This window comes from Solanum dulcamara, chromosome 12 (genome assembly GCF_947179165.1).
Source record: "Solanum dulcamara chromosome 12, daSolDulc1.2, whole genome shotgun sequence".
NCBI classification, from domain to species: domain Eukaryota; kingdom Viridiplantae; phylum Streptophyta; class Magnoliopsida; order Solanales; family Solanaceae; genus Solanum; species Solanum dulcamara.
Window position 1 is genome coordinate 55,505,132 of NC_077248.1, and position 8,497 is coordinate 55,513,628.

Consider the following 8,497-nt stretch of genomic DNA (forward strand, 5'->3'; position numbering starts at 1 on the left):
GTGGAGCCAGCCCTCCTATAAATCTTTGCATTCTAGCATTCATCATATCTACAATCATCGGTGCATACTTGGCTAGGGAATCAAACCTAAGCCCATTGTCCTTGACACTCATACTACCCTGGAAAAGGTTTATGGACTCATCAACTCAAGCATATCAAATCTCTCTAGGTAGATATTGATCAAAAAAGGTCTCAGTGAAGCGATTCAAAGTGGCTGGGGTACATTGGCCCCTATGAACCTCTTCTATTCCTCGTACCATAGAATGGCTATGCCTCTAAGATTGAATGTTGCTAACCCAACAAACTTTGTAGATGAAGTGTGCATAATCCTAAAATCCTATGCAACAGGTCAATAAAGTGCTGAGAGTCCTCTCTGCGGTCTGTCCTTTAATACAGGGGAGGACTCAAGTCAAGGAACTCTCGCATCATCGACTTTTTGGGCCCTTCAAAAGGTCTGGCTACATCTTTTGCGACTTTCTGGAGCTGCATGGCTGTTAACTAAGCGAATGTCTATACTGCACTACTGAATTCCTGATCTGTAGAATGACTCTAGTGGTTACGTAGGTCTCCAAATGTAAAAGTGATACTAGGGTGAGGGGTAAAGATGTCTTCCATACTTCTTCTGGAAAAACTACTCCGACAGATGGTACTCTGCTCGTACCTTTACCTATGGGTTCATCTGAATTCTTTCCAACTACCATCTGACGTGCCCCCATATGTTCGGTTGGTACAAATAGCACACAATCACTATAAGTAATAACCTGACCTGGCCCCCATAAGTCTGGTAGGTACAAATAGCACACAATCACTATAAGTCCTAACAAGCGCAAACAATCACTAAATACCCATATTAGCCCCTTTACCTAGATCCCAATGATAATCTAATCTGAACTGTCTGAATGTACATGTGTCATGAATCAATTCATCTTTGAAGCTCCATGATATAATACATATATGCTGCCCCATATGTACAACCTTCTCGTCCCGTAGGTATGGGTCTACCCGCCCGTAGGCTCGATCTACCCGCTTGTAATCTTTGTATAACAATCAATTTGTATGCTTAAGAACCCTGCATCGTCAATGTCTGTTAAGACCAAAACAAGCTCATAAGGGGTAACTAGACGATAAAACATACAACGATAACAAGTCATCACAATTAATCAAAATAGAATCATAGCATGTTTTTCTAGGAAATTAGGCAAGGAGTAGAGTGTCGGTGATAGACATTAATCATACGGTGGTAGCCAACTCAATAGGATAAGGCTACAAGTCATATAACCACTATAAATAGGTCATGGCAAACTTAGGACATCAGGATCATGCCAGAAGAGAAACAAATAGCCTTAACATACCTTCCAATAAAAGCCCAAAAGATGTCACTATGAAACTTAGCAAATCAAAAATAGTGCTACAATATGAAATCAACCAGGCTGCAAGAACAAGAGATAACTAATCGATAAGGTGATTGTATCAAACTCGTGATTAGCCAAGTCCAATACATAAAATGAGGCCAATAACAACAATAAACAATAGCTAAATCCAATGAAGAAATTTCAAAACCATCTCGAAGAAGCAACAATCTCTCGAGGCCACTGAACTATGTGTTCTCCACGTCGTTCAACCTAACAGTCATCCAATACGATCCGAATAAGAATCAAACTAATATGCTCATTATCTCCAGCAACTTAACACCATCAATAAACAACAATAATATCCCAATTATCTAAGATAAAGGGGTTGCCCAAAGCCACAATAACAAAAACACCACCATGTGACTCAAAAGTCAATAGAAATGATACTAGGATATGGAATTACGAAGGAGGGTTGTAAAAAAAAGGTTACCTCAACAAAAATATTGGAAATATGAAGCTTGAAAATCTGTCTCCTTGCAGTAACAACAAACAAAGCATTAGTCAACAAGAAAACTATACCCCAATGATGGGCTCGTAACGTAGAGCAACTTTTGTCAAACTTCAAAGTTGAGAATATAAGCTTCCAAGGAGTATTTTGAAGGTTGGTTTATCATTTTACTGTATTTTGGTCTGTTTCTAATGAAGAAAAATAAAGGAGAAGAGTGTATATAAAGAGTAACCGACTTAGAGATAGGGGGACCCACCTAGAGGTGCCTGCTTGTGCAGTCTCATGAAAACACACATATCTCACTATTCTGAAGTCGTATCAACGAGCGGTTTAGTTCGTTGGAAACTAGACTCATAGAGATTAAATTTTGTAGTTAATGGACATTCTAAATCCTCGTATATTAGGACAAAAGTGCTGAGATATTTGACCCAAAATTTTAGAGAATTGCTTAACGGCATTTACAATACCTTTTGTCGACTTTTATTTCACAACTTCCTTGACTTCCACACTTAACATATGAACTTTGTGCAATTAAAATAACTCATAAAATAACTTTCCTTATATATTAACAAATCTTAGTCTTATTCCAAAAGTACAAGTTAATTCTAATGTTCAAATGGGTGGGTTGTTACACAGATTATTTTCATATTGCTACCTAGGGGGTCATTCATGTCATATTATCTAATGAGATAATATTGATATCTAGAGGGACATTATTTTCGTATCGCTACCCAGAGTGACAATATTTTCATACCGCTATCCAGAGTGACATTATCTTCATCACCCAGAGGGTCATTCATGTCATAGCATCAAATGACATAATATCATCACTAAGAGGGACATCATCTCCAAACCATTACAAGAACTTCATCAGCATAACATCATCACCAAGAGGGATATCATCTTTATACCATTGCAAGAACTTCATCACCATGACATCATCACCGAGGGGGCCAGGACATCAACATATTACATCACATAAACATATCGCATCTCATCCATATATCGTTTATGGCATCAAAATTGAAAGAGAAGGATGTTAGAGAAATATATTTTAAATCTCATCAATATAAGCTTTATTTACTTTACGTCAAATTGAAGGAAACAAACGCCAAATGTTCAAAGAGATGAATATGTGTCAGGCATAGTAACGACGCTATCTAGCTCTCCTTTGAATTTTATTTTATCCTAATGAATTTTGTCTCCGTCTTTGTCGAGAGAATCTGAGAGGATGAATTCTCAATTAAACCACAAGTGCGGACGACATCACAAAGGATGCAGTACAACATGGACGCGAGCTGAGGAACGACTTCCACCAAAATCAAACCACACCCTTATCTGAAGGCATGCAGGTTTTTCTAAGGGTTTACGGTTTCAATTTCACATCCAGAAAATTTCAAAATTTCAACTTTCATCGAAAGCAACCTTTCCAATCTGAGTGACAATGCACCAAGAACTTTGGAAACTATATCCGTGTAATTTCTTAATTATGGGTGTGAAGCGCGCCACATTCATGACTATGAGATTGCGAGCCTTTTTTTTCATACTCGATTTACTTGTCAGTCCTTCCAACTAAAGGTTATCTTAGCATGCTAGATTTCCTTCTCAACCAATCGAGTCAAACTACAAACAGCCTGATTTTTAAGTTCAAGGATATGTAGATGGGCTCAGTGTTAAAAACTTAATTGTACTCCAACAAACTTTTTCATCTCATTCCCGAGCATTCTGATTTATCCTTAACACGACACGAGAATAGCTTTTGTATTCTTTTAAAGTCGTGCGCAAAATCAAGCGTCTTGAACTACAAGTGACCTGCATTCTCATATAACCTGAGATATGCAGGAAACTCAATACCTGAGTTCGGCCAAAACTTCCCAAAGTCCGTACCAAATTCCTTCTTTAAAAAAGATGAAGATAGGTCGGACAAATTAGATTTGTCAATTTTATTTTCCTAGGGTCTCTTTCATCGATCCTATCCAAAAAAAGGGGACAGTTATTGACACTCAATTTTGACCCTCCACAAGGCAAATTAGCGAGCTTCTTCAATTTCAAAAAATTTGAAATAATTAGTTTTTAGAAGAAAAATTAAAATATTTTCATGTTATTCTTAATTAATTTTATCATTTTTAATTTTTTTTTTATAATATATAAATTGTCTCCTTAATTACTATTTTTGTGGTTATTTGAAAATCATCTCAAAAATAATTCATTTTTAACTAAATATTATGTTAATTAGGTTAGTTTAATTATAGATTTATATTTTAAGTTAATTAGTTTAAAATTAAGTTCATTATTTTACTTTGTAAAGATTAATAAGCTCGTTAATTAATTAATTTTAATTCGCCCTATCTAAATTTTAGCCGAATTTCCTAATTAATTTTATATTCGGTTAATTTCTTAATTTATTATGGCTATAATTAAATCAATGTGACCATTTCTTAAATTGCAATTATTGCCAATTGAGCCCATTTTCCTTCATTTTCCCTTATATTGGTCCAACTCGACTACAATATATTTAAACCCATTTCAATCCAAAGCCCAATTCCATACATCCGTAAACAATCCCCACAAATCAATTTCCTATTTCACCAAACGAACTAACATGTATACACCTATACTTACAATTTCCTATTTATATACAACTACTGACCAATACCTACTCATATTTCTATACCACGTGGCAACATCAAACATATACCTTATTTTTCCCATTACATTACAATACCGTACCACAATACATATGTAATGACCCTCCATGTCATTTTTGTCTTTTTCTAATCTTTTCCACCTTTAGAGCTTTCCTATAGTGATCCCAAGTCATTTATGACTTGCTCGCACTGACTGTTTGGTCGCTTGGTCGTTCGTTTAGGTTTTATGCACATTTTTCTGTTTTGGAGGTCTTGGAGCTTGAATGGTTGACTTTGGTGAAAACTCTAGGAAGGCGACCTCAGAACAAAATTGTAATGGTTCCATTAGCTCTAGAATGACCAAATTAGGCTAGTAGCGTGGTCGGCATGGGTATCGAGGCAATCGATGCGAGTTTGAGGCCATTTGGCACTTTAGTCTTTGAAATTTCATCTAAAGTCGACTTTGGTCAACATTCTTAGAAAACATGCTCGGATTGAATTTCCCTTAATGCGATTAGATTTGAAATGTTCAGTTTGGTCTAGAACGACCTTTCGTTCGTGTCTCAAGGCTTTCAATCTCATTTTGAGCCCTTTTGTGGATTGTGGTTTAATCTGAAGTTTGGGTGTGGGACCATTGTTTTTCTAGATGTCCTCGGATGGGAATTTCAACAACACTTTTGAGATCAGAATGTCATTTCCAATCAGACTCCATATACGGTTTGCATTTTCCTGACTCCGAATATGTCCGGAGCATCAAAACAGTTGTTGAAATCTGGTGCAAGAGGGTCCACGCGATCATGGTGATCATCTAGAATGGAGAGGCACAGTCGTGACCTATAAGCCATCACGATTGTGATGAGGAAATAAACGGCTATAAATGGTTGTTCCTTTCCAAATTCAAGGGGATTTATTTGAAAACTTTGGATAGTGATAGTTTGATCAATTTTGATCTGAATTGAGTGATTCAAAAGTCAAAATTGTGAGATTTTTTGAGGAGAATGCGTTGTTGAGCTCAGAAACTGAATTGAAAGCTTTGTTTGTGGTAATATTTGCATTATAGTTGCTGCATTTCTTATTTTCGAATTAGATTTTTGGTGAATTATGAGATTTGATATCTTGATCATTTTAGGTGCATTTTGAGTGATTCAAAGCTCTAAATTGTGTGATTTTTCATTGGGAATGAAGTGGTGTTCCAAAAGTTCTGGGGAACCTTTGTTTGAGGTAAAATTCAGAAAAGAGGGGATGCTCTAACTTAGTTTAAGCTTTAATGGTGTTTTTAATTATTGGGATGATTTTGGTCATTTTGAGCATTGATTTGTGCCCTATTTTGGGGTACAAGCTCAATAATGTATTTAGAACCTTTTCAAGGAGTCGTTTTTTGAATTTCCATCACGGATCCCATAATTCTGTTTTAGACCCAATTTTGGGTTCGTCTCCAAAAAATGCGATTTTAGTGTTAAAACATTCATATTGATGAGGTGATCAATATTTTGATAGCGCGAAGGCATTTGAAGTCACTTTTGGAGTGAAAAGCTATCAGTATGTGGAATTGGAGCGCGCGTGTTCGGCTTTGAGGTAGGCTACGGTCTCTTTCCCTTTGATTGAGCTTCATGAGGTATTATTTAGTATAAATTATTTTTGGTTTGGATTTTATGTGATGGATTAGGCTCGATTCCTAGTTTCTTGGTTCCTTGTCCTGGTATGAGCCTTAAGCTATGTTTTCCTTATGAAACCCTCAGTGTATGTAGTAGATTATTGATTAGCCTATTTTAGGTGGCTTGTTTGATGTTTATGGTGGTTGGAGAAATTATACCTTAAAATTGAGTTTGAGTTGATCCTTAGTCGATGTAGCCGTTGTTGGCAGGGATTTCTGAGACTTAGTGTCATTCGCTATTGTAGCACATATTCTGGAGCCTTGGTGTAGTGGTTTTCACCCAATTATACTTATGAATTACTGTTGGGCCCCATTTTTGGATTGAGGGTTAGAACCCTCTATTCTTTTATTTTTGATGTCTAGCGGGGCTAGTTGTGTTTGTACTTTCGGAAATGTACTTTAGTTGGATCTGGAGCTATTGATTTACTAGCTAAGTACCTATTTTCTCATATCCTCCTCCTTTTTACCTAATTAGGGTTGAGCTCCCTTTGGGTCTTGTGATTGAGTTAGAGGAGTAGATTTGAGCTTTAGACCTTGGTTAGAAGTTAGTTGCATTTGTTAGCCCTGTTTTTATGCTCTAGAGGAAAAGGTGTTTGTGGCGTCATTATTGAATGTGATTGTGTGTGTTGTTTGGGTGCTGATGATGGCATGCATTGAATTGGATCATTATTTTCTCATGGACGTAATCGACCCCGGTGCATGCATTAGTTCTTGATACTGATTTGAGAAAGCTGTGTTGAAATTCAAACTATTTTTATATTGACTTTCGAACGGGGGTCGTACTACCTTTACTACTATTTTCAGTGGATTAGAGGCATCGAGGATGCGCTCATTTTATGATATTGATTTGAGGCATTGATGATGCGCTTATTTTATGATTTTAATTTGATCGAAGATAGTTCCCTCCCCTTTCTATCTGATTTGACTATTTATCTCTGGTCACCATGACAGAGCATATTCTTGATGATCAAACATACAGACTTATACATATCTATATTGATATAAGACCTGGATTAGGACCAGGTAGGTATATAGGGACATTCTCGAGCCCCGCATGGCGATCCAGAGAGGCGCATGGATCCTACTTCTTGGCCGAAATTGGAAGTAGGTAGTAAAAGTGGGTGTATATATCTTGGTATGAGGCACTTGGCACTGATAGCACTACTGGTTTTATTGCATGACTCTCATTCATATATGCATTGCCTATCACCAGCATATTTGTTTGTAACTATCGGTAGTATGGGATGTCGTACGAATTTATCTATTTGTGAGTGAACCTTCTGGGTATACAGGGGCTCGGAAAGTATTGTCTTACTATTTGTGAACTTGTAGCGGTATAAAGGGGGGTCTCTTGTTTGAAGGTAGTTACTGCCCTTGTTCTTATTTACCTAATTTTTTGTGCAGGAATTTAGTTGATACGATCCTTTAAGCCTTTATGTGATATCTGTGTTTACTTTTATTAGTGGGTTGTCACTTAGTTGTCCCCTTTCATAGTATGTTATCGTGTTTAGGTTTTAGGCTGGCGCCATCAGATACGTCATTGGTTTCTTTGCATGTTTCCTATCTTCTCTCTCTTTCTTGTATCAGATGTATCTTATTGTAGGATTCCATAATATTCTTGTTAGTTACATGTGATATATACTCCTTGCTTACATGTTCTTTATACTTGTTGTACCTTTGGAGCTCAGTCGGCCGATGCCTACTGAGTGTCACTTGTTGGTACTCATACTACACTTCTGCAACCTGCAGATCATACTACGGTTTTTCTTTACTAATTTGGATTTCGTGCGGAGCATCTCTTGAATTTTGGAGACTAGGGTTAGCTCTTAGCATTTGGAGTTGCCTATCTCCCTCTATTTCAGCTTGGACTAGCCTTTATTTTTCACTCAGAGACAGTTATGCTATTATTATATCTGTATAAACTTTGTACTCCTTTATTTAGTTTAGTGGCTCGACTACCAACTGAAATCAGGTCTTGGAGGTTATCTTGTTGTATTGTTCTTGTTCTTCTTTTCTTTATTATTATTGTTATTATTATTAATATTATTAGTCAATTCTTTCCTTCCGCTTGTGATGGTCCGTTGTCTATGATTTCGGATTTTAGGGTTAGGTTTTCCTAATGGTGGATTGATAGTAGGTACAAATCGGATCGTGACAACATACATATTATATTTTATAACACTTTCACTCCTCCACTGACCCAATTTATTTCCTCCCCAAAGCCTAACAATTCCCACAATTATAACATCATCAAGCCTACTGACATAACAAACAAATTCCCCAACCTCCAACGTTTACACCTACACATCCTCTACGTACATCAAACGTGTACATCACAGCCACGCGTATATGTATAC

General features: G+C 36.8%; 1 long non-coding RNA gene across 1 annotated transcript; it reads left to right on the top strand.

The window, feature by feature from the left end:
• Positions 1-4,233: 4,233 nt before the first annotated feature.
• LOC129877876 (uncharacterized) lies at positions 4,234-8,214 on the top strand. The gene is made up of 2 exons (XR_008763654.1): positions 4,234-6,061; positions 7,890-8,214. It is a non-coding gene; the product is annotated as an uncharacterized LOC129877876 (long non-coding RNA).
• The last annotated feature ends 283 nt before the right edge of the window (positions 8,215-8,497 follow it).